General features: G+C 43.8%; 1 protein-coding gene across 5 annotated transcripts in view; it reads left to right on the plus strand.

The window, feature by feature from the left end:
- The window catches only part of Rnf41 (ring finger protein 41), a 29,957-nt gene that overhangs the window by 2,969 nt on the left and 20,360 nt on the right, over positions 1–6,628 (plus strand). For 3 of the 5 annotated variants that reach the window (XM_031350272.1, XM_031350269.1, XM_031350273.1), the window contains exon 2: positions 621–803. The gene's annotated coding sequence lies outside the window, so the exon portion shown is untranslated. Of the gene's footprint in view, positions 1–620; positions 917–6,628 lie in introns of all 5 variants that reach the window. The other 2 variants (XM_031350270.1, XM_031350271.1) reach the window with 1 other exon arrangement.

The raw sequence follows: 6,628 nt of genomic DNA on the forward strand, positions 1-6,628 counted from the left end.
ATATATATATATATATATATATATATATACATATATGTGTGTATGTATATATATATACATATATATAATAATTTTGAAAAATTAATGTGTATGTGTGTATATGTATGTATGTGTGTATATATATATATATATATATATATATATATGTGCACACACACTTTTTATTTTGAAACAAAATCCCATGTACCCCAGGATTGCCTTGAACTTTGATCCTCTTGCCTCTGCTTCTGGGACACTAAGATTATAGGCAGGCGTCACTACCTTCCTAGTTTGTGTGGTGATGGGATTAAATTTAGGATGATATGGATGCCGGGCAAGCACTCTGTCACTGAGATACAGCCTCAGCTCTCCTTTCCCCTTTTCTTGTTTTCAAACAAGTCTTGTCTCCAGTGGCTTCCCTCTCCACCTTTCTCTTCCTTCCCCTCCTCTCAGCTCTCTTTGACTCTGCTAGACCAAATGCCCTCCCGTTCATAGGGTAGTGCAAAGCCTTCAGTTCTGAAAGGAGTTTCTCCGCCTCTCTGCCTGGATGCCCCACCCATCAGATCCAAGTCTATACAGTCTCACTGTAAGTGGGGACAGGTGCCCTGCCTTACCTTTTCTCTCCCTGTTCCTATTAATAGAGCGTTCCTGATTGTGACATCACACCCACCTCTGGGCCATGAAACTTGTCACTAGGAAGAAAGACTCAGTTGGAGAATAGCCAACAAGATGGGATACTTGGAGCATCTCCTGAGTGGCACTGAGTGGAGGCATCAGGGGGTTGGAACCTTGTGAACAGGGAACCTGCCCCCACCACTTAGAAGGTAAAGAGCCTTGGTTGGACTCTCACCCCATCTCTTTGCCTGGTCGCGGTCCCTTCTGACCTTGAAGATCTGCTGCCCTGAAGCTTCCTGTTTATGGCTCTGTCTTGTTGGTTGTAAGTTTTATGTTTTTTTCTGTTTCTTTTCAATCTTGTATACTCACTGGACTATCCCTGCCCCTTAGCTTGAAGACAGTGGCTGAGTTTACTCTTTCTTCTACAAGTTTCTGTCGGCAAGAAGATTGTGTGTTTTTCTTTTTTTTTTCCTTTTTTTTTTTTCTGGTTTTTCGAGACAGGGTTTCTCAGTGTATCCCTGGCTGTCCTGTAACTCGCTCTGTAGACCAGGCTGGCCTGGAACTCAGAAATCCGCCCGCCTCTGCCTCCCAAGTGCTTGGATTAAAGGCGTGCGCTACCACCGCCCGGCTAATGCCTGTTTTGTTTCTCTTTGGGTAGCTCTGGCCTCCAGCTCACAGAGATCCTTCCGCCTGTTTCTGCTTCCTAAGTGCTGGACTCAAAAGCTTGCACTGCCACCACCCAGTTCTTAAAGAACTATAGTCCCTTGAATTGTTCTTTAGGAATTTGAGTTTAGAGCCAAAAAATGGTCCAGTGTATCAGAACTCTTGCAGTGAAAGCAAGAGGACAACCTGGCTGCAGCTCCCATCAACTGTGTCAAAGCCTGCAAACCAAGCACAGCAGTTCAAAGACAGGCGGCTCCCAATAGTGACAGAATAACTAAATATTCTAAACAAACTCAACCTTTGAAATCCTCTGAGCCAGCTGTAGTGCCTCAGACCTTTAATTCCATCACTTGGGAGGCAGAGGCAGGTGAATTGCTGTGAGTTGAAGACCAGCGTGCTCTACAGGGAGAAGTCCAAGACAGCCAGGCCTGTCTCAAAAACAAAAAAACTACATAGATAGATAAATATCCTTTGGTAAATGGAGATTCCAGCATTTTGGGGTTAAACAGAACTTAGAAGTCAGGTGGCTCTACTCCTCTATCTCCTAAGGGAGGAAACTGAGTTCTTAAGTTTTAGTTTAAGGATTCTCCTGTCAAAATAGGAAACTACCACCTTTCAAGGGAGTTGCTAGCGAGACGAGTTAGTTGCTGGGAAAGCTAGGTACCTCCTATAATATAATTGCCATTTAATATCCATTTTTGTTTTATATTCTCAAACTTTGAATAATAGAAATTGTAGCCCCTTTGGAAATTACATAGCCAGGATGTTCCTGTCACACAGAGTAAGAAACCAAGGCCTGGAGAACTCACTTGTCACACAGAGTAAGAAACCAAGGCCTGGAGAACTCACTTGGCCAGGGATAGTGTTAGAGCTAAGGCTCAGATTCTGAAGTGTTGTTATAATTTTTACTGTATTGTTAGTTTGTACATGATGTGGTGGGCAGTGCCTTGATGCACTTGCAGCAGTCAGAGGACACTTGTGCACTGGCCTTCCTCCTCCCACCTTTATATGAGCTCCAGGGACAGCAAGCACTTCAACCTGTTGAGTCAACTCATCAGCCCCATTTCAAATACATGGAAATTAAACATAGGGTGGGCTTGCCGGGCAGTGGTGGCACATGCCTTTAGTCCCAGCACTTGGGAGGCAGAGGCAGGCGGATTTCTGAGTTCGAGGTCAGCCTGGTCTACAGAGTGAGTTCCAGGACAGCCAGGGCCACTCAGAGAAATCCTGTCTCAAAAAAAAAAAAACCAAAAACATAGGGAGGGCTAGGCAAGCAACTACCACTGAGCCACATGTCCAGTCCTGAGTGGCTTTATTCTGTTTTGAATCAGGCTTCTTTATTCCATAAAGTAAAAGTTCTGGTCGATAAGTACAAAAGTTTAGCTTCGAGGGCCAGAGAGATGGCTTAGAGGTTAAGAACACTTGACTACGATTTCTGAGGTCCTGAGTTCAATTCCCAGCAACCACATGGTGGCTCATAACCATCTAGTCAGGGTTCTCTAGAGTCATAGAATTTATGGGTAGTCTCTATATAGTAAGGGAATTTGTTAATGACTTACAGTCTGTAGTCCAACTCCCAAAAATGATCAGCAGCAGCTGTGAATGGAAGTCCAAGGATCTAGCAATTGCTCAGTCCCATGGGCAAGCAGGCGAAGGAGAGAGTAAATCTTCCTTCTTCCAATGTCCTTATATAGGTCTCCAGCAGAAGGTATGGCCCAGATTAAAACTGTGTGTCACCACGCCTTTAATCCCAGATGACCTTGAACTCAGAGATCTCCCTGTCTTAATCTCCTGGGGGGATTCATAGCCACTATGCCTTAAGATTGTCATGCCAAGATCCAGGTCAGAAACTTGTATCTTCCAACCTCTAGATTAGGATCACTGGTGAGCCTTCCAATTCTGGATTGTAGTTCATTTCAGATATAGTCAAGTTAATAACTAGGAATAGCCACTACAATATCTGATTCCCTCTTCTGTTATGCATGAAGACAGAGCACTCATATACATAAAATACGTGAATAAAAATGTTTGGCTTTGAGAAACTGAAAAAAAAAAAAACAGAAACAAATGAAATACAGACTTTTTTTGTTTGTTTGTTTGTTTGTTTTGAGACAGGGTTTCTCTGTATAGCCCTAGCTGTCCTGGAACTCACTCTGTAGACCAGGCTGGCCTCAAACTCAGAAATCTGCCTGTCTCTGCCTCCCAAGTGCTGGGATTAAAGACATGCACCGCCACTGCTTGGCTCAGACTGGTTATTTTAAACTGATTAAGTAATGCTGAGTTAGTTCAAATGACTCTTCATATTTAAGGATTAATGCAAGGGAACGTCACTCCCCCTTCTGCTACATCTATTCATTTGGAGACCAGAAGAAACGATGATGTGTTGTAGGGACACATGAGGTCTTTCACCAGCTAATTTCTTACCTTGTTAAATTTCCTATGAGTTGTCCGTCTCCTTAGGCGGGGCAGGTTTTAGAGCCATTTGTGTGTTTGATCTTTTTGTAGTAATTGAGGCTGGGTTATACAAGGGCGTGGAGAAGAGAGACCACATCATTTACCCCTACTCGCCCTTATTCACTTGCCAAGAATGGTGGCAGCATACCTGTTTACTCTTGCATGTCTGTGACTTAGAAATCAGGATTTTAAATGGCTGCTCTAGTGCTTTGATCAGCATGTGTGTGTGTTTGAATGTGTGAATGAATGCACATGCTGTACATATCTGTGCAGATAGATTGAAGAACCCCTAAATGGTTGGACATGGTAGCTCACACCTTTACCTTTAGTCCACGTACTTAAGAGACAGAGGCAAGAGAATTTCTGAGACTTCAAGGGCACCTGATTTCACTGTGATGCTGGTCTCTCTCTCTCTTTTTTTTTTTTTAGCTGAACTTCTGACTTTTAGATTTATTTATTTTTATTTTATGTATGTGAGTACACCATTGCTTTCTTCAGACACACTAGAAGAGGGCATCAGATCACATTACAGATGGTTGTGAGTCACCATGTGGTTGCTGGGAATTGAACTCAGGACCTTCGGAAGAGCAGTCAGTGCTCTTTAACTGCTGAGCCATCTCTCCAGCCTGCTGCTAATTTCTCAGCTCCAGCTGACCAGAATCAATTGTCCCAGTCAAGCAAAGGTTTGACTTTAATGGTTCTGGTCTTTTGTTAATCCCAGCTGATTTTTCAGCTCCAGCTCACCAGACCCACAGATACTCAACTCAAAATATGCAAAGGCCCTGATGTCTTTAAGTAGGTCTCAAACTTCCCTCTGGAACTTCACAATCCAGACTGGCCTCAAATAACATCTTAAAAGCACAAATTACATGAGATTCCTATGCTCCCAAAATAAATAGCATGGACTGTCCTCTGGGATTATACAGACCACCATGGAACTGCTAGCTTGGAATGACTAAGGACTTTGCAGTAAGAGTTTGTAACACCCTGTAGAATTGCTGGGTGTGGGGTCTTGAGTGTCAGGCTGTGGTAAGACACTTGCCTGGCATGCTCAAAAACTCAGCAGCAAAGTTAGGTATATTGGTGCACATCTTTAATCCCAGGCAGAGGGAGGTGGTTCTTCTCTAACTTTGAGGTTAGCTTGGTCTATGTAAGAAGTTCCAGGACAGCCAGGGCTGTATAATTGAGAGGCATTAGCTAAAACAAACCCCAAAACCTAACAGAAGCATAGGCATGTTTATTTCTTTTTAAAAGATATTCTGCTGGCTAGTTTTATGTCATCTTGACACAGCTAGAGTTATCAGAGAGCGAGCCTCAGTTGAGAAAATGTCTTCGTAAGATCAGGCTGTATGCAAGTAAGTAGGGCATTTTCTTAATTAGTAATTGATGGGGAAGGGTCCAGCCCATTGTGGGTGGAGCCTTCCCTGGGCTGGTAGTCCTGGGTTTTATAAGAAAGCAGACTGAGCAAGCCTTGGGGAACAAGCCAGTAAGCAGCACCCTCCATGGCCTCTGCATAGCTCCTGCCTCCAGGGTCCTGCCCTCCTGCTTGGGTCCCTGTTCTGACTTCCCCTAGTGATGAAGTGTGCTGTGGAAATGTAAGCCAAATAAAATAAACCCTTTCCTCTCCAGCTTGCTTTTAGTCATGGTGTTTCATTGCAGCAATAGGAACCAAGACAGAAATAGGTAGCAGGATTATGGGGTATATGACCATGTTTTTTTTTTTTTGGAGTATCATGGAAAGACTTTGGGATTTTGGGCTAAAAGAGCCATTGAGTGTTCAAAGTTTTGTGAGCTGTTCTATGGGAGCTTAGAAGATAAGAATGTAAGTGGAACTTTAAAAGCAAGTTCCAGGGCTGGAGAGATGGCTCAGCGGGGAAGAGCACTGACTGCTCTTTGGAAGGTCATGAGTTCAAATCCCAGCAACCACAAGGTGGCTCACAACCACCCATAATGAGATCTGATGCCCTCTTCTGGAGTGTCTGAAGACAGCTACAGTGTACTTACATATAATAAATAAATAAATCTTTAAAAAAAAAAAAAAAAAGCAAGTTCCAGGACAGCCAAAGCTATTAAAAACAAAAGATGCCCCGCCCCCTTAATTCCTTCCTTCCTTTGCATGTTTTTATGCTAGGGATTGAACCCAGAGCTTTACATATACTAGGTAAGTGGTCCACCATTGAGCTACATTCTAGCCTAGCAGTGATTTAAAAATGAAATACAGAGCCAGGGAACTGGCAATAAAGTCAGTTTAGGGTTCTTGCTAGCACAAATGATGCCCGGGGTTTGATCCCTAGAATCACATAAAACCAGACTTGTCTGACATGTGGGGCATGTCTGACAGGTGGGACAGGCAGGAGGGTCACAAGTTCAAACTCATCCTTGGCTACTGACTACATGAGGGAGCTTTTCTACAAGGCATGTTTTCTACATTGCCTTGATTTTTGTTTGGTTGTGTATGTTTTCTGGAAAAGTAGGGGAGACCCCCACTCTCAGGGCTTGGGAGCCACGACCCCAGACACCACCAAGACACGAACTTGATGCAATCAGCAAGAGGCTCTTTTATTCAGCGCTGGGCAAGACTCCTATCCCACGCAGGGGTAGAGGAGTCTGGCACCAAGCAAAAATTTAAACAGGTTTTTATACCCACACAGTTGCTGGGGCAGAGGGGAGACTGAGGCAAAGGAAAGTACGGGGTGGTCTCTGATTGGTGCCAGCTCGTGCTAGGGTTCAGGAGCAGGTTAGCCACCTGGCAATTGTTTGTTACCTCTTTTTTCTTTTTTTCTGCCAGGCCATCCTGGTCTCCTTGTTTCTAAGTTCTGGGAGCTGGTCTCCCATTGAGTTCAACTAACGGCTAAGTTCCCACAGTACAGTTTGAAAACTTAAACTTAACCTCTCAGTTGGTCAGTTGGTTGATTGG

This window comes from Mastomys coucha, unplaced genomic scaffold (genome assembly GCF_008632895.1).
Source record: "Mastomys coucha isolate ucsf_1 unplaced genomic scaffold, UCSF_Mcou_1 pScaffold4, whole genome shotgun sequence".
NCBI classification, from domain to species: Eukaryota; Metazoa; Chordata; class Mammalia; order Rodentia; family Muridae; genus Mastomys; species Mastomys coucha.